This window comes from Dromaius novaehollandiae, chromosome 1, assembly GCF_036370855.1.
Source record: "Dromaius novaehollandiae isolate bDroNov1 chromosome 1, bDroNov1.hap1, whole genome shotgun sequence".
In the NCBI taxonomy this organism is placed as follows: domain Eukaryota; kingdom Metazoa; phylum Chordata; class Aves; order Casuariiformes; family Dromaiidae; genus Dromaius; species Dromaius novaehollandiae.
The window spans coordinates 127,265,554-127,285,850 of record NC_088098.1 but is presented as its reverse complement, the minus strand read 5'-3'; positions in this window follow the sequence as shown (position 1 = coordinate 127,285,850).

Here is a 20,297-nt window from a genome sequence, read left to right as displayed (position 1 = left end):
AAGCTGATCTTCTTTGTATTCAGCACTGATGACATTGTGCTATCTCTTGGTTACCCACAACAACCTTGCTTTATCCAGCTCCCCAGATTTTTGGAGGGAGGGAAACGAGTAGGTTTCAAACCAAGTCGAATTACTTACTGCAGCAAAATTACATTAACTGCTTGGACTTCTTATCCATGAGCAATTTTGTGAACTCTTTTGATATTCAAGGTGATTCAACAAATGTGGTATGCAAACATATTTCAGCAAGTGGAAATCTCTTGAGCTGCTCAGTACAACTAGCGCTTGAAGAATGCATCTGTTTATAATTTGATTTTCCCACTAAAGGGCTAGGGGCCCAGCCAAAATACACTGTTCCTTGGTGCTGGAGTGATTACAGGGTTGACAAGTGGCCAGTTTCCAGCTACCCTTGATTCATCTGAACTGTTGCACACATGCAGCTGATTAGTATGGGGTACATATCTGCACATCCTCTGGTACCCCTTTATTATTTATTTGATTTGTAAGGCCTTAACTGGATAGCAAAGTTTTTACGAGCGCAAGACAGGAAAGTCACTGGTGTCACTTAAATATCTAACAAATTTCAGTAGGGTAGTGCCTTGCTAGAGTTCATATTCACATATTGCTTTCCCTGCTTGCTCAGATGGTTACTAGCAAAACTCTAATGAATGTTCAGAGTGAGCCAAAAGGAGGTTTCTGGAGTTAGGGGAATTTGAATGGCACTTAAATACCATGAGTTGTGGATAATGTCACTGTCTTCCCACTCTGCTGCTTCAGGACCCCCCACCCCACTGTGCCTTTGTCTCCTCCTCACCCCCGTTGTTGGCTGCCTCCCTCCATCCCCGACTCCTTCTGGTGCTCTCCTGACCTGCCCTCTGGGGCCGGCTGCCGCTTTTCCACCCGGCCTGCACCTGCTCTTGCCCCTCCTGCCCCCTGTAGCTGACATCCTACATGCTCACGGGAAAGATAAATGAGGCAGCCTGGAGACCCTAGCTCATGTCTTCTCAGGACTACCTCTAGTATTTTGCATTAGATGAAAAAATCTTCTCCAGTTCTGTTCACTGACAGAAATTTAGTGGCTTAACAATATCATGAGCAGAATTCAGCTCCTGTCTAATTCTGGAAAGGGTCATGGGCCCTTCTAGGGCCATGGACCAGTCATTTGACTACCTAATTCCAGTCATTACAGGATATGTTAGTCCTAATTAGATAGGCCAATCTGTAACAAAATTTCTTTTTGAAGCTCCTGATACAAATTGATCTCCATGGTGGAAAGGGGAGCAATTCCTACATTGCAATATGAAAAGCATCTTCTTACAACTTGCTTTAAAGTCCTTTTAGTGTGTGAAAACTGGCATTTGAGTGCTGTCTGCTGTTTCTCAGGTCCCTCCCTTGAGGACACCTAAATTACCCTAATATTTTGGCAGGCATGACAAGGACATCCTTGAGGTAGGGTTTTAATTAGGTCACATGAAAGGACCAATAGCAGATTATACAATAGGAAAGCTGTACCTTTTAAGTATGTGATCATAATGTTAGATCAAGACTGTCATTTTCATTATAAACCTTGTTGATGTTCAGGGTTGCTACCTCAGCTGCAAATACTTTCTTCAGACTAAAACCTGACTGACAAACCCATAAATTGGAAGCATTTACACTGTATGGAAAAACCAGCAGTTTGGTGCTTCAGTGTTTTGTGTGTTGCGTTGAGAGACAAAATAAAATCAGCCTTCATTTAAAAAACAAACAATAAAAACACACCACAGCTAAACAGTGATTTAAAATGATGTCTCTCTGGGGAAGCAAAGAAAGATATTCACAGAGGCTAACATTAGCCTAGGGAAGGAAGTCTCTCCTATACTCCCTTTATGGCCCATAATAATAGAGGATCCTCCACAGGGAGATTTGGAGCAAGAGACTAACTTGAGGTGCTTTGAATCTAGCTCCCTGCAGGAATCTCTGTCTCTCCACTGGCTGTAGACACGTGCTTGTAGGCTACAGATTGTCTTTCTGAATATGCCTCTTAACATTCAAATAATGCTCTAATAAAAGAGAGCATTCGATATCAGAAGAATCAAGCAGTTGCAGCAGTTGCATGGATTTTAGGGACCAAAAAATCAAAACTGTCCCTTTTTTTTCCTCCTGTACTTTGGGTGAGCTGAGCACCTGTCTCACACAACACTTGCTGCACTCTTATTCCACACAGCATCAAGCTGTGAGGTCAGCCAGGGTATTGATTGCATTTCATTAATAAGCTGAACATTAGGGGAAGGGGAAACACATCCCAAACTTAATCACGTCTACCAGCTTGCCTGCCTATACAATCCAAAATGACAATAAGGTGACTCACTGCTTAGTAGTCTTAAAGGAAGAGCAAGATCCCAAAGGACTGGAGCTTATCATGACTGCACACACTGAGGTGCTTTTGAGGAAATGCCCTGAAATCTCTTTATAAGCCTGCTTATAGAGTGTAACTAGTATTAATTCACAGGAATGTTTTGTCCAAGGAAGGTGTCTATTCAAGGCACTCTGTACTTCAGAGGCTGGAGCAGACTAAGCTCCCTTCAAAGCAGTCAGTCAGGCGGCAGCAGGTAACAGCAGCCCTTGTGACATGCAGTTATTTCCAATTCCAGTCTCATAACTGTAGGAAAGGAGTTACTTTCAACTCTTTGAAGCTAAATCAGAACACAGCCCAACGCATGTTTTTCCGGCTTCAAGGTACTTAAGAGCTTCCTCTTTTTCATGTACTGTTTTTGTTTCTGAAACCCTCAATTCTCCCTTAGCCCTAAGCCACTGATGCTTTATGCTTTGAATGTAAATTACGGGACACTCATCAAATTATTCCGACTGGCTGATCAAACTTTCTTTCTAGTCATTTCCCTGAGTCCTCATATCTCTTTCTCACATTAAATTGTACATAAAACGATGCTCTAATATTTCATTTTCAGATATGGATACACAGACAGTTTTGGGTTAATATAAATAATAAACAAATGCAAAAAAAGAAGAGATCTTAAACCATTTCATGCAGTTACAGTTACACTAACAAGGCAGAACACGTCTTCCACAGCACCAACAAATAAAGCTGAAAGATGTAATCAAATATTGTGGACCATAATTGAAGATATTGGAAAAACAGAACTAACATGTATTTGTCTGGTGAGTCACAGAGTAAGTTACAGATGCTTTAAGGGAACTACTCCAAACTGGTGACCGGAGAAATCTCTAGATCTGTGGAGAACTGTATGATTTCAGGATATCTTAGCTATGCTGAAAAGGTGAAATCCTGAGTGTAAGTGGAATCTATATGATTTTTTTTTCTCAGTAGTTTTAGCATATCACCAATGAGAGGACACTAACAGCACTCGGTTATGCAAAAAAGGAGTTAACTGTGTCAGATCGAAAGCCCCTCTCTCCCAGTACTTTGTCTCCAACAATGTAAAATAGATTTCTAGGAAAGAGTAGAAGAATGGAGCAAGCATATTTTGGTATTTCCCCTGTGTAGTCTCCTAGCTTCCAACAATTCACAGCTCAGAGTTTTCTGGACCAAATGTGGTTTCTAAGTACTTAATAAGCTTTGAGAAACTGTCTGGTCTGGACTCTCTGACTTAAACTTTTGGGCTTTTTTGTGGCAAGGCCACATATGTGGTTACTTGTACTGAGATCTACATGTGCATGAAAGACTTAGTTGCTCATCTTAGATGCTTTGCATTGTCTCCTGGAGGCATCAGCATCCCTTCTTTCACTATATAATGCACTAATATTCCATATAGTACAAGCACTCTATTTCATGTGAAAATAAAACTAGGTTTCTACTTTATTTATTGTAGGGTTGCGTATGGGAAGAGGGAAGACTTGGAAGATAAAGGAAGGCTAAAGGAAGATACCAAAAGTAGTTTCTCACAGTTATGTGCTAAAAACATGCGAGACGCTTTGCAGTGTGCACAAAAGCATACAGAGTAGCTCACCTAAGCCATGCTTCATTAGCAGCAATGTCTCAACTGGCCTGGACTGCCAGCATCTGGCCTCAGCAGTTCAGACCTGCCTTGAGGTTAGTTACTGCTCTGGAATTGTTGGCCTAGTACGTTAGCCAGAAGCCAAATTCTTTGCTGAAATCAATATTTCAGCATAGACTTCTCCTAACAGTTTATTAGGGGGCTGAAGGGGAGAAGTTTAGCTTTGTTTTTCTTAAAGGCTGAAAACATTTGAAGAGTTTACATTACTGCCTGGAGTTAGTGCTTTTACTAGATGCTGTGAAGAAACATTATTGATAGATACCTCTTATATTTTATGAGGAAGTGTGAATTTAGAGCTGTGTTTATATGAGGATTGAGCTGGCAAACAGATATTTATACTTAAGCTCTTCGAATTACAGAACGGGATCCTTCTCAGTCTGTTTTTTCAGTAAAATCCAGTGAATCCTTAAATGTAGATTTAGAAGCAGTCCTTAATTTTATTTTTCAACTAAAAAAAAGATTATATGCATTTCTTCTCTACCAAGAAAGAAAAAAGGAGCATGCACCACATCTAAATGTAATCCTATTAAAGTGAAATCAATTCTACAAACCACTTTTAGATTTTTCCTTTAGATTGTGGATTTAAATTGATCTAAAATCTCATTAACCAGACCTCCGTATGGAAGGATCACTACTTTGCTATGACAAAAGGAGGCTGTTCCCGACCCATATACACCCTTCACATTCATTTTCACACCTCATGCTGGAGAGAGAAAGATACTCTATTTTTGGCGGACGTGATCTGAACATTGCTATGACCTTAAACTTTGTGACAGCTTTAAAATCTGAACACGGAGAAACAACTGTACATTAAAGACAGTATAGGAGTCATAAAATTATGGGTGCTGTAGGATGTATTTAGGAAGACTGGTATATCTGGAGGAAAGGGGTTCCCATCTGTGGATTAGCTCTATTTGTATGTTGGTCTCTATCATTTCTAATGTGGCTTATTTTCTGTACATTTTTATGTTGTTTTCTGGTGTTGTAACTAGTTAAGTATACTAAGATCATGTGAAAACATACATAAACTCTGCCCTTGTAAAATGATTACGTCCTCAATCTATTGCAGAAAGCAAAGGCCTCAAAATCCAATATGCATTTAACATGCATACATATAAAAAGCAATATAAATTTATAATGTATCACACAGTCACTCTGTAGAAGAAAAATTATTTTCTGTGTATTTTTTAGAGAATTAGAGAAGATTCCAATTGGATTCACTTTCAGATCAAATCTCTGCCTTTGTCATTCATTTTTTCCTTTCCATTCTGTTGGATTTGTCTGTCTGCATCTGCTCTTTTTTTTTTTTTTTTCTTTCAGTCATGATGTCTTTTCTGATAGTTCATTGCCTTAAGTATTTGATTCCTCTATTAACATGATTTAAAATTGATGAAGGACAGCCAGATGCCTAAAGCCTAGATAGAACAAATCTACAAACCTTAAATCTGATAGATTATCGTCATGTCTTTTTTGAAATCTTGCAGGAGTTACACTTGCAGCTATACATAAACAAGAAAAATTATGGTGGCTAGTTGGCTTTAGAATAGCAATACTGGATTAACATTGTGAGATTTCTAATAACTTTGTTCCTAAAAGAATAATAAGAGATAATAATAATAAGAGATGGTGATATTTGTGCTGTTATAGGCAGACCAGCACCCTGGACCTTCCTATAAATTTATTAAAAGTTTTTTGCCTATAATCATAATTTACCCCTCTTTCATTCAACTAAAATGTTTTAAATGTCGACAATGAGAAGACGTATTTGGGGTAGGAGACCAAGAACTAAACCAAGGTGAAATAATTGTGGCTATGATCTATATATGAGTAGTATAAAAACTCAGAACTAAAATTAATATTTCCTGAACCAATTCGTAAGGTATTTTTAGTCTTTAAAATGTTGCTTCAGTAAATGCATACAGCTCACTATAGGTGTGAGTCAAGAAATATGTTCCATTCATCTGCTCTTTCATCTTTTCTATCTAGAGTTCATAGACTCCTATAGGTTTCACATAGCAGGTCCACATAGTGTTTGGATATACATTAACTCAATCTTTCCTGACAGCTTTTGGTTTAGCACTCAGCTCTGTCTTCCCATTTTCCTCTGGGAGCTGGTAACCTAAGCTCTCTTCTGACATTTCTGTTATATTGGGTCAATGTAGACCTCAGCTGTCTAGTCCTGCCTCGTCTGTCCTTCCTTATCTATTCCTTCCAGTCATGAATACAGAGTTATCTTAAGGCCTCTGTTCCTAGCGCTTACTGCAGGATTTCTGTAAAAGTCAAACCTCTGACCTAAGAAACAGTTGGATGTAAAAGCTGTCTTAGATATTATTCTTGATGAACTAGGAACAAGAGATGAGGGGTCCTCTAACACCACATAAAAATATGATGGATTCATATAGCAATAAATAGTGGTAATGGATTACATTTCAATGAAGTGTGACTTTGTACATGAGAAATTTAGTGAGAAGTTTAGACCTGCAGGAAGTTTTAAAAATAGTCAGAGTGATTTTTAGAGTAAGCACCAGGAATTTCACAACCCATTGAGACAATATCCTCTACTGCTGAAAATCCTTAGGCTTTCAGAAATTAATTGATTAATTTTCCTCTCTGAAATTAATTAATTCAGGATGTTGTAGTAATAATAATTAAGATTAATTCAGGATATTATAGCAAAAAACAAAAACAAAACAAAAAAAAACAAAAAAACAAAACCCCCCCCACTTCTTCCAGAAAAGGAGGATTCAAGAAAGAAGGGAACAACAGTGAAAAGGAAGGCTGCATGGGCCTGTGAGGGATTGTCCCTTTGCCTCCTGCACATGCCCAGGGAGGCCCAAGAATGAGTTTCTGAACGTGCTCGAATGGATCATGGATCTGGTAGCAGAGAAGTAAGAAGGGGAGACAAAAGGCAATGGGAAAGTGTAGGCTTGTTCAAATGATGACCAGGCATAACACAGTTCTCTGGGAACGCTGCAGGTTATTGTGTGGACTCCAAGGCCTATCCCGAAGTAACTCTTCTCCTGACAGAAGGGTGTACCAGTATTTCTTGCAGAGATTTCCTCTGTTAGTGATTTGTGCATGTGAAGGAGTGGTCTGAGCTCAAGAAGAAAGACTTGTAATGCAACTCTACAAACAGCAGAAATGAGAGGAAATGTTAACAAGGATAATATAGGTTGACAAAAATAGTCAGAAACAGTTAAAATAGTATCCCTAGGCAGTAGCTGAAAACCTAAATGTTTAAAACTTAGTGAAATAAGATATATACATTGAAATAAACATTGGTTTTCAGTCTCTCACAGGTTACTGCTGCTGCTAACTTGCATCATTCTGATCTTTCCCCATCTTCCTTCTCTTCTATTCTAAATCACACTGCACCTCCTCACTTGGCATTTGAATGCCCTCCAGTGAACTTTAAGCAGCATGACCAGCACATGTCACATTTTGTTTCTTTTACTTTCTTTTCCAGAAGGGGAAGATCTCCTGCAATTTAAGCTTGTTCCACCTAAAACTGGTGATTTGTAACATTATTTTTTCTGAACTTTGAAAATACAGAATAAGAAGAATATTATTTTTCTCAATATACATATTAACTTATGTGTATTTATCAAGACAAAAGGGAACAAAAAGACAAATAAATGAGAAAATATAGAGAGGAGAATGAGAAATAGTTATACTACACAATGTTGTTCTTCCATCTTCCTAATAATGAATTCTGCATACTAAATCTGGAATTCAAAATTCAAGATATGTTTTTCTGGCTTTGACATGAATATGAAAAATTGCACCACAAGAACTTAATAAGCATCTTTGCATGAACCATATGAAAATACAGGTCTGTAGCTATAATGTAGTTCTAGAAATGAAATATTGCAAGACTCAGTTTTTGTCAATTACCATAAGTAGAACCCAAATAGGGGTTCAAATCCAGAGGATGAAAAAATGTCATCACAGTGCAACAAAGAAACCAAGGAAAAACACTTTCAGGCCAGAAATCATCTTCCAACTCTTCAGTAATCCTATAAATAAATTCCAAAGGAAAAGGAGATCTGCCTACAAAAATTGGCATCACTATTCCTCCTTCTTTTGTTTCAATTAATAGAGAAAAAGAATGCCCTTGGGATCCAAGAATCTACCCAGGAAGAGCAGGAGGACCGGGACTCATGACAAAATGCTACTATAATTTATTTCTGAGGAAATACTGTAATTTGTATTTATTTTATGGTTAGAACTGAAGAAATCTCAAAATACTAAAAGAAAAAGTTACTATGACATCAAAGATCTTGTTGCAGTTGCTCTGTTTCCAGTGCTGAGAGAGCTCCAGAATGCTTAAATAGACAAGGACCTGTATATCCTTTATCTCTGTAGGCTTGGCTCAAGGCATAGAGGATGGGCTATTTGCATTGCTCTGTTGCATCCCACAAGATACATCTGGGCCAGCCCATCTCCCCTCTCTCCTGGCAGTTCACAGTTACTCCCACTTTCTCTCTCAGAGCAAAGGCACGACTGCTGTTGCCCACGTTTTATGGCCCTGCCTCTCCTCATGCTTTACCTCTCAGTTGGGATGTAGTGTCTGTTACTTTGCCCTGCACCCCACTAACAGAGCCACTCATTTTTCCCCAAGGCATGCTTTTTAAATAGAGCTCTACAACTGCTTTCACTGCACATCAGCAGCTCTGTGGCTTCCACTGTTCCTCTCTGTTTATGCCAGGTTGCTCGTTCTTTCCTTCCATGCTCCTTTCTTCCCTCATTTCACTTTCCAGCAGCTATCTTTTATCTGTACCAGCCTGCCTTTTGTCTGATACTCTGGAGTGTGTTTTGAACTCTACATTTAGGTATTTTTTTCTAAAAAAGAAGCATGAAACAGTCAACTTCTGAACTCAATACCTTTGTGGGCTCAAACCAAAACCAGACTTTGGTCCACAAGGTGTTGTGTATCTATCTCCCAAGCTACTGATGATGCTTTCTGAAAACCAGTTCATTATTATTCTGCAGGACCTCAGAAACAATCTGGTCACTATCAGGTGCACTTTAAATGCAGATTTTTCTGGTTTTCTTCAGAAACGTAAGGAGTTTTTACATATCGTTCAAGCCTTACTTTGGATGCTTGCTGTGTTTGACCAGGGGTATGATCTGAGCATTCTGTTCTGTCTACTGGTTCTAGCCTGAATTCAATAGATTTTCTTTCACCAAGAATTACAAATGTGAATCCCAGATGTTCACTGCTTAGAAGCATATGGTATTTAGCATGAATTGTTTCAGGCAGTAATGCTCAAGTCAAAAGTAACAGGTTCTCTTGCAAGGACCTTAGGCAAGAACTTAGATATGTCAGAAATGCTTCACCTAAGCCACCTGGCACTTCCTCAATTGCAGTTTTTCTTACATATACAATTCGTAACTATCATTTATGTCATCCAGTTGTTCACATAGATTAAATACAGCATGCTGCTGCCTAATAAAAGTAGACAATGAAGACAATGGCTACAGACTGCTCTTGAACTTTTTATGGGTACACAGCTTTGTGCAGAGGGAGCCCTTAGTCAGAAATCAGGTGCTTTTCATTACCAATCAGCCAATTTCAGATTCTTCCTCTCATGCAGGTTAGAAAATGAGCAAGCTACTAAGCAAAAACAAGCTGCAAATTTAAATCTACATGTACTAACAAATATTCATATTCAGGCCTTATATGTAGTGCTTGGTAGACTTGGAGTAGTCTGACTGAATATATAAGTGCCTCTGATGGACTGTTAGCCTACTATTGAGAGTGATGGATATTCATAAGTTCTTTTCAATTCCCACTTCAGTTAGTGGAAAAACTATTACTGATTAAAAAATAGAAGCATAGACCTCTTTATGGTAGTTTCATTCACAATATTATGGAAAAGCTAATTACAATAGGCTCTTCATGTTTTGCACTAACGCCTGGGATTTCTAGTGGGTTTTGGTGAGTTTTGTAAATTAGTGAGAATGACTGTCTTATTTCATTTAAGTACACTGTATTACAAAGGAGTTTGTTTATTTTACAGCTGTGTTTAATGAATAGTCAAAACCAGAAACAATAATGATATAACTTGTGCAACTGTACAAGACAAAACACAGCTTTCTATATAGCCTGTGCAGTGGTTGAATCATCCGTGCAGAATCTTATGGTCAGTCATGCTGTTGAGCTTCCCTATTCTCTGGCACAGGGTTTTGCAATCTACTCATGAACTATTTAAAGCTAACATTTAAAAAAAATTAATAGAAGCTTTTAGTCAGCCTAGCTGGACTACTTTTTTCCAGTTATCTTGACATGTGGGTTGAGTTCAAGCAATTTATACTATTTAATACTATAAAGAAAATGTGCTGCATTATATACCGTAGGACTAACAATCTCAGTTTGATCACCATTTGCTAAAGATGTTACCATCAAATATATGGTTATCAGTAAGGCTAAGCTTTCATGTTAAACAGAAGCATCCAGATTTTCAGACTACAGAAGAAGATCTAGGAAATTCTACTGCAATGAACAAATATTGTTCCCATTGGTGCAATCAAGTTCCTCTCTGGCGCAATCAAGTTACTCCAATTTTACACCTGCGTAACCAAAATGAGAATTGGTCTATTTGTCTTCTCCACACTAATATTCACATAAGCAGTGCTGTAAATGAATGTGTCTCTGAAGACAATGGATTTGTCTACCCTGCAAATGAAAGTAGCAATAGTAAGAGGCATCAGCAAAGCACGCTCTGATTATACTCTCACTGAAGATACCGTGTTATGGACTTTAGCAACAGCAGATTAATCTCACTGGGCAAACTTGAGTTGCTTATCTACATTGCTAGCACCTACTATTACGGTCTTACCACCACGCTTGCAATGTTCTTGGTTAGAGAAAAACTATGAGAAGACATGCTACACCTATAGCATAACTAGTGTGTCTGAATCTGAACATAAAACATTTAAGTGTAAAGTAAAAGTAAAAACATTTGCGGAACAGGGTCTTTACCTCCTTCAGGTTCTTCAGTTTTCTGGTGGTGGAACAGCTTTTCCCACTTCAGCTGATGAGAAGTGGCAGGATTTGTTTCTGACCACCTCTACCAGCATCTGCATTTGCCTTATTTTCTTGGGAGAAGGTTGTGGAATCAGCAAGTTCACACTTTCATGAAAAAACATTGTATCATACTGAAAGAATTCCTATGGACCTAAGCATTACTCAGCATGAAAAATTCACCATGATAAATGTCTCTGCAACAAAGTAATAATGATTTGCAATGTATTGTGGTAACTCTTTAGGTGCCTTGTCACTTTATTTCTTTTGAAATCACTGTCATTGAACTAACCACTATTAATTTATATGATATCTGTGTGGATGTCACATCCAATCTCATGAGACTTCTATTGTAACTCAGTAGTAATTAAACTAATCATTAGAAACAGTATCCTCGCCTAGTGAAATAATTTCATACTCATCATAATACCAATCACAATGGATTCATATGATATTAATGCCACTGTCATATGCACTGCTACAAAAATTCCGTTATAATTCAGTTATAATGTAACATTATAATAAATGGTCAGCAGCATGGGGGAATGATGTTGTTAATCTCTAGAGACACTACATTTTTATACAGTACATTCATACTCTGATGAAGCAGTATAGGAGCACTTGATGTTTTCAGAAAAGAACTGCAGAAAAGCAGTTAAGAAGCAGCACCTACAAATAAAGTATTTATTAAAACAGGGTGTCTATTGCACTGAAATTAAATTTGAGAAAGAACAAGTTTGGGGTTTGTTTGCTTTTTGTTGAAGGAGGAACAGACTCTTTGGAGGAATTAATAGATTATTATTCAGAAAAATCTTGATTCTCATGTCAAATCAGACAGAAATTTTTAGGTCCATCTTACGGCAAGTAACTATAGCCAGATAGCGGTAGCCTGATGAAGTCTTGTCTGCTCAAATGGTAAAATATTATCTCTGCCTTGAGTCCTGAACTGTGTGCCTCTATTTTGGGGAATTAGCCTGTCTCCTTTCTGTGTTTTCATCATTTGTAAAGGTCTCCTTCTGTTTTTTCTCAACAACGCAATGCCTTTGAAGATTAGTTTTGTACTTATATGTATGAAAGTACAGCCTGTTGTCACTTGAGTCCTTCTAAACAGGCCTGGACAGCTGTGTTCTCATGTTAGATGCCAAGAACTTGAAAACAAAATCCAATAAATCACAGGCAAAGAGCAGTAAAGGTTACTGCATGTGCAATTCTAAGCCAAACAATTCAAAGCAGTGCTTGCTTATGTTTATTAAAAAACTAATAATTAAAAAAGCACAACTGAGTAAGTGCAAATAAAATATCTCAGGTGACTGCCTGAGATACAAAGCAGAGTGCCACTGCCTACTTGTTTTTAAGCATCATACCTGTGGCACTCTCTCTCATGCCAACGCTACCTTGATCATCTGCCATAAAATATTAGTTTTCTCTTCCTCCTCATTGTTCTTACTATCCTCTGTCCTCTTTATCTTTCTTTGTATTTAAAAATTTCTTTTTTTATCCTTTTCTCTATTTTCTCCTGTTCCCTATAAGTATCCCACTTCTATCTTGGCCATTAACTGCTTTCCTTCTCCTCTTCCTCTACAGTAGCTCAGTTTTCTTTGTCCATTAGTGCCCCTTCATCACTTTCTTACCAAAAGTAGCTGCATTCTTTTATACTTTGGAGAAGAATTTTCTACTTCAGAAAGCCAGAGAAAGATTAGGGCTGTGATATTTCTCATTTTCTTCCTCACTGATCACATAGGGGTTGAAGTTGCTGAGAACTAGGATTCCTTTAATTGGAATTCAGATAGGCAGCTGTCAAGACTGCTGTGATCATACAGGGAAGGATTTCAGGGATGTAACTGACAGCTTCAACTACCATGCCAGCACAAGTGAGTAGAGGTCATATTGGGAGGAGTAAGACAGAATTTTACTGTTGTTGCTGAAACTCTTTGTCTTATTAGCCAGCCTGGTTATCAGTGCGTGCAGACACCTCTCGGGTGGTGATGGAGTTAGACACTCTGTACCACAGGCAAAGGACTATTAACTGCTCCATTGCTTTGCTTCCTGAAGTCGAGTATCATAAGCAAAGAAAAATTTGTCTCTAGGCTGTAAAGAAGGAGTTGTAGGGGAAGGGCAGAGGTGGCCAGTTCCCAGCAGCTGGCCACTGGCCAAGAGCTGCAGGACTGAACATTGGGTTGAAGGTTGTGAGGCTGAATTATGAGAGAGTTTACTGGTGCAAGGGAAACAGCTAGAGATGGCCATCATAGGGAGCATGAACAGCTGAGGAGCAAGTGGCCTGAATGAGGTGGATGTGAGACAAACATTACATTCAGGAAGAGGGCATTTGAAGCTCCAGAGGACTCCTAAAGAGAGGCGCTGTGATGATGCGCTGTAAGAAGGGAGCAGCAAAATCATGGCGAGACATTTCTAGCCTCAGTCACAGATTTTAAAGGTCAGACTTAGGTGGCTCAAGTGAGCAATGAAGGGACATAAAAGTCATGTCAAAGTAACTGTCCAAACAATGCTTGCAAGCTGAAGAGAGTCACATTATGATTTAGATTACAGTAGCACCTGCAGACACCAGGCAAAACAGCGGCCCCAAGGCATTCACTGTAGTGCATCCATATACCAGAAAGTGCTCCTTGCTCTGAAGGGCTGCCAAGCTGACCTTCAAAGACAAAGGCAAACACTGTAAACATTGCAGCTTCAGAGGTGCTAAGTAGCTTGTCCAAGGTTACATAGCTCTGACATGTCAGAGCTAGGAGTACCATCCATCTTGTCCAATTCCTTGGTCAGTGCTTTACCCACCAGACCGAATTCCCCAGCAGCAGTCACTCTCCTCTAATTAGTCTTGTTTCCTAGGAAACCTGCAAGATAGAGCAGACTCAACTATATTGCTTTGTTGACAGCCTCTAAGGCCAGCTCTTGGAAAGACCACTACCAGCCACTGTCTCATTTTCTCCCCCCGGCACCGCTTCTTTTTTTAACCAACCTAACTGGCTCAGAGCACTCAGTTAGATATTTGTTTCTATGAAAAGCCAGATGAAAAATGCTTTTGCTCTTCCCTCTTCTGGTCAAATGTGACAGACAGAGTCATTAAGGAGCATAAGAGACATTCCATGCAATTTGCTCCCTATGACACTTTAACTGCACCAAATATCCAAACAAAAATGAATTAGAAGCTGAAGGTGGATAGAAGGGGCAAGTCACCCACCTGTCTCACCCTCCACTCCCCCAATATTAAACTTGGATAATGCTTCTTGTGGATGATAGAGACAAAATGTTTCAAGAAAACCACTGCTGGGCTAAGGATGTGTGCTTGATTGGGCTAAGTTTATTGTGCAAGTTAAATAACTTACACCGGTCATCTCAGCAACATTGAAAACAAGACACCTGCTAAGTCACAAAGCCAGGATGCAAATTTTGAACCCCTTGAAATCCGGGCTCTCAGGAGCCTGGATTCAAGACAGCGATTCTTGATACCACAAATTCCTACAATTTATTTGTCAAATTTTGATTTACGTTGTTCAAATGCACAAAATGCCAGTGTGTTTGGATTTACAGTTTTTTGATTGGAGTCTACTGTACCAAAACGTTCAAAATCCATCAATGTGAAAATAAAATAGTTTTCTCCTGTCCCAGACAGGTCTAGCAGGAATATATTGTTATGCTCTTAAATGTTTATAAATTGCAGGCTCTTTGGCCACTACACAAGGTATTGGATACTAAGATAACTAGTTATGATGAAGAAAAATATGTGATATTAATTAGTGGTTTTCTTTTTCTTTTGCTTTTCTTCTATTGCTTTTCTGTAGGAATGGAGGCATTATGTTACTTAACTGATTCTGACATATTCTGGACAGCATGAACTTGCAAATTCTACATGCATTCTAAGCAAATTTTACCTTGTACAAAAGGAAGTCAGATATACTTACTACCTGGGAAGTTAGTATTTGAGATTATTTTCAAGAACTGTATTCTCATGTTCATAGCCCAAGCCCTCAGATAAGTCACCCACATTAGAAAGTAGAGGCAGAGTAGAATGAGCAAACTATGCTGAACTGATAGCACTGCTATTAGGGAATGAATGTTTAGAGAAAACTTCCCTGAGTAGTTCCTACACATACACATAACCTATATCACTAGGAGTAGCAGTAGCATCCCTACTACAATTGAATAAATGGCAAGCTTTTTTTGATACAGTATTCCACAGATCAGGTGAAGAAAAGCAAGTCCCTTTCAGGGAGGACCATCTTTCATTTTGTTATTCCTTCAACCACTGCTTCAGATAATCCCTGCATGCATTTTTGTAGCAAGCAGTGATCGTCACCTAAGTAGTCCTGTCTATTCCATTTGCAGGTCACTAATTCTGATGTAATCGCTTCCCTATTTCTATACAAGATACCACTAAGCAAGAGAATACACCTGTACCTACTTATCTTTTTCTTGTTTTCTCTCTCACTCCTTCCTTTCCAGACATACTATCATCCTTGCACAGCCCTGCAGACTCAGCAATGGCTTTGAACAACCAGTCAAGCACTGAGAAGGTGGAAATCCATCTGGGCAGGCTGTTTCACATTGGCACCTCCTGCAAGATGCGATAACCAAGAAAAGAACAGCTGAAGTAGCTAAAGACTTTTTTGATTTTTGCTTAAGAAAACACAGACATTCAAAATTATGTCCTTTATCCTCTCTCCCCTCTCATTTCCCCAAATGAAACAGAGACAAAATCCCCTTGCTTGATGGACACTTGCAAGGTAGTGATGAAGATGCTCACAGGAATGGTATTATTGATAAGCTTTGCCAACACATTCATTCCAACATGAAAAAGCGTTGAGCATAAATTCATGTCCTGTCTCCTACAGTCTGGTCTCCTGACAAAGAAACTGACCACATACCCCAAAACAGCATTTCAGCAAATGTGTATGCAAGCACACTGAACGACAATCGTTATCGTGTTACCCAGATAGATAGGCTATTATTGTAAAAGCATTTGGTAACAACTCCCTGAAACACAATAAAACTGATATTAAATTAAATGTTATAATGTGGGTGTGCAGGAAACACGAGATTGGAAGAGTACTTGAACATGTATTTTTATTTATGGGGAGACAGGAGAGCCCAGAGCAACACTTCTGATTTCCTAGTCCAGTGCGCTTTTATATTAGGCAAAGAAAAGATTGGAAGGGAATAAATGGCAGAGAGAGAAAATAGGAGAGTAATGAAAAGTAATGCCTGAAGCAGACAGATAAGGAAAGAAACAGAGGAATGACAAGGCAAGAAAAAGAATCAAGAAGGAGGGTAAGGAAAGGAAAGTGAGCAAAGAGGAAAAGCTGTGTTGTGACAGCTTTGTTCTCATGACATCACTTGGCTTAGTTTCCTCTTAAGAAGGCTGGCTTGAAAGAACCCTTGTATGGGTTCCCACCATGGGAAATGAGATGAAACAGAGATTCCTATCTGTTCACTTTCACTGTCTCTTCCAGTTTTCTATTAACAACTTTGCACAACACTGCTAAATCTATATTGACAAATGTCCCTGTGCGATAGGGATGCATCACCCTCCAGTCTCCAAAATTACATACAATGAGAACAAACAGCTTGTTATATGTCATACAGGACATCTGTGACAAAAGAAAAGGTCTGGAAATTGACCCAGTCTCCTGAGTTTCAGCCTACTACTCTTAACAAAAAGATCAATCTTCCAGGGAAACGTATCAGTTTAGGGATATCAGTCATGGCTGTTATAACAATCATAACATTACCTAGTACACTAGACAGCCTGCACTGGAAAGATACGTTGCTAGAAGGTTGTTTTGTTTGTTAAGGTCTGCAGATCCCTAAATCAAACAACCATTTTCAGAAAATCTGTATCATCTAGAGTTAACATGTTCCAGGCTTACCAGGATCCTTCACAGGTGGTAAAGCCAATGGGGGGAGATACGGATTGGCAAACACTGTAACAAACTTGTCCAACACAAAACGCTGGCCAAGAGCAGTGAGATTGTGGCTAGGCTCCTGCAGTGTGAGCAGGAAAGCAGTGTTAAAGTCCAGGACTAAGGCTGACTTCTGATAACAATGTAATAATTGCCCTTCAAGTCAGAGTTCCTTTATTCTGACACATACATTTATTTAGCTTAGTAGACTTGTAAAAATGATCCCCTATCCTAGATACTCAGAATGAGAGCTTGGAGAACGGAGCTCCTCTCTGTTGCAAGGCTGAAGCAAAGCAATTACTGGTGCGGTAGTCTCTCTGGGACCCTCCTCAGGGTTTGGATCTAATCAAACATCAAAAGTGTGCAAAACCACCAGGGGTTTCCAAATTCTTCAAAGCCAGAGTTTTTTCCTCTTTTATGCTGCCATCAAGCCTTCTTTAATTCCCCCAAAATGGTTTCTCTTCTCCTCAGATGGCAATACTCCTTCCTCTGTTGTGTTGTTCTCTTGGGGAGAACGAAGGCAGATTCTTATGCTGCTGTGTAACCAGGTTTTGTTTACGTCTGCTGATACGTGCTGGATGTCTTAGTGCTCCGGTCATGTGGTGTCCTCTACACCTGATCCCACTACTGTAGAATCTGCTTGGCCTCTTTTTGGGGCAAAGCCTCTACTCCACTGCAGACTGTGAAACATCAGGCCCTCGGGGGGAATGACAGCAGAACGATGTCTTTGGGGATTCTGAGATACTGCCTACATTTGATAAGTTGATTCATCTTACTCTGAATGAACTGGCCTGAATAAAGGACAGTTTATTTTTGCAAAGAAATAGTTAACTGAAAATATAAAAGGTGGTTTTCAAGCATATTTCTCTAAACTACATTTTCCTTCAGAATGGCACCATAACTAAGAGCTTTCAGATGGTTTGCCAGAGGGGGATAAAAAAGAAGGAAAGAACCATGACACTGCTGCATTTAGATTAAAGAACTGATACATATAAGAGATATTATAGTGAGGGTGGACTTCATTATCAGAATATAGAAGACAAGTCATCTGAATGTGGGCATTTCAACACCCGTTTCTGGAAAGGGGCTATAACTGCCTTGTTTTTCAGGCAAATATGCTTCCCAAACTTTGATTAATCCCTGCTCATCATGTTACCAAATCGTAATCCTCCATCTTATCACAAACCATTCTAATGCTTTTCAGTCTTAAACTTCTTAATGGCAAAACTCACACAGGCAGTGCAATTATGCGGTTCTAACATGTGAGAGCAACTTTCAGAGTTCACAACAGGCAGATTAAAATCTTTTTGTTTTTAAAAAGTAGTGTTTCAGGGAGGAAAGCCTCAGGCCAAGTAAAGGTTGCAGGGAAAGAGACTGCTGAAACTAAATATGAACTGTGGTCTGCCAGACGGTGATTCTCACTGGCACTCTTAGGTCTGCATAAACCTTTCACTCTAATTCATAGTGAAATTTGATGACACAGGTTTTAAGACAATCCGGTGATCAGTGATACAAGGAGGCAACAGTTTGTTAGCAGACCTATGCCTCTGTCCTAAGAATGTCTAGTAATGGCTTATTTCATTTGGGAGTAACATGAACCGTTATTTTAGTCCACATTTAAGAAAAAAAAAACAACTAAAGAAATAGAAAGTAGGCAAGAAAACAGATTTATATGGAGATCACCGTAGCAATAAAGCATATTGCCAAATACTCAGAGCCAAACAGCAGTTGGTACTTCAGGAGATAGGATTTTGTCCCAGTAAATGCTGGCATTGTTTCAAACCACAGAACAGTGCTGCAGTAGACAGGGAAAAAAATACCTCTCCCTGAGATCAGTAACCTTGCCTCATTCTGTATTTGCGAATTCCTGCTCTTTGCCAAGGGGGAGGAACTCTTGCCACCCTAAAAACTCTTGCCACATTAAAACATTGCGCTGGCTTTTTATAAATCCTTGGCTTTTCTTTGTGACCCTCCATCAAACATAAAAGAAAAATCAAGTGCTTTAAACCAGGCCAGATTGGTTTCATTTTTTTACCCTAACATTAGTCAAAATAAATATCCCTCAGGAAATAGTGTTGGCATGTAACTGAATAGCTTAGCTAATTTTTTTCCTCTTAATATGGATGTAATTATGGACAATACAGTATGTTCTTATTGCAATCATTGTGATACAACTGCTCGTATTTACACAGTAAGCTGCTCTGAGGCAGGTTTTCCTTTGTATCACAGCTGCAGTGGGTGTATTCTTGCTTAAAATGAATGACCGCTCAAATAATTTCACATACTGGCTCTTGACCCAGAAGTGTTTAAGAAAACTGACTGCAACCGAAACTTCTAGCTGCTGGTATGAGACAACTCAGAGAACAGAAAGAATAAAGAGAAAGGAATTTCATGCTCCCTCCCCCAACTGCTGAGTGCTTTAACTGCAGACACGTGCTCATGGAGCCATACAGCTACAGAAAATAACACAGGCAGGGTTTACATTAATCACTGCTCGGCCCAAGCTGGAATTAGACTGATGGAAAGCTTTGTCTGTAACCCTGGTTCTGCCTCACTCCTTTCCGTACTTGTAGGTGTATGGGACTTAAAATAGTTTTTATTATACGGTTTTATTACATGAGTGCTGTACTCTCCACAGAGCTGCGTAAGCTTCCTCCACTGTGTAATGTCTTTCCCTTGCAAAGGATTCTCCTTGAATTTCTGAAGAGATGAGATAGTAGCTAGACAAAAGCATAAGGAAGTTGCACATATATTTGCAGAACTTTGGCTAGAACCCTTTTGGCTATGAATTCAGTTGTTTAGCAAAACTCACCATTTCTATATAGAGAATCTGGAGACTCGGCACAGCAGACCTGAAAAACTGAAGAAGCATTTTGGACTTGCTTCTTGTCAGATGAATGGGACCTCTGCTAAGATACCGTGTTACCCACAGGGTTACATTAGCTGTGCCAAGCAAGAATCCTGGCTGCCAGAGCCCTTTTGGCAGGTGAGAAGTTCATTTTGGAGGAACTGCGGGATCCTTTATGCCATGGGCAATACTGCAAGGGAGACGAATGGTGAGCGATGATGTCTGGCTCACTGCTTCTACTTTGTCATTTATTTCTTTTATAGTAAGGCAGCTTGCACTCATTGCCAAAATTGAACTACAATCAGTGAATGGCCCTTGTAGCCAGAATATTTTTAACTGGTCTCAGAAGAAAGTCCAGCTTGATTCCCAATGTTTTAGCTGTTTGTCACTTTACAAGGGTTAGGAGGAATGAGGTGGGACCAGCTGTGGCTGTATTATGTCAGGAGTTTGCAAATGGGCCCCAGCTGACAGCTACTGAACCATGAAAACAG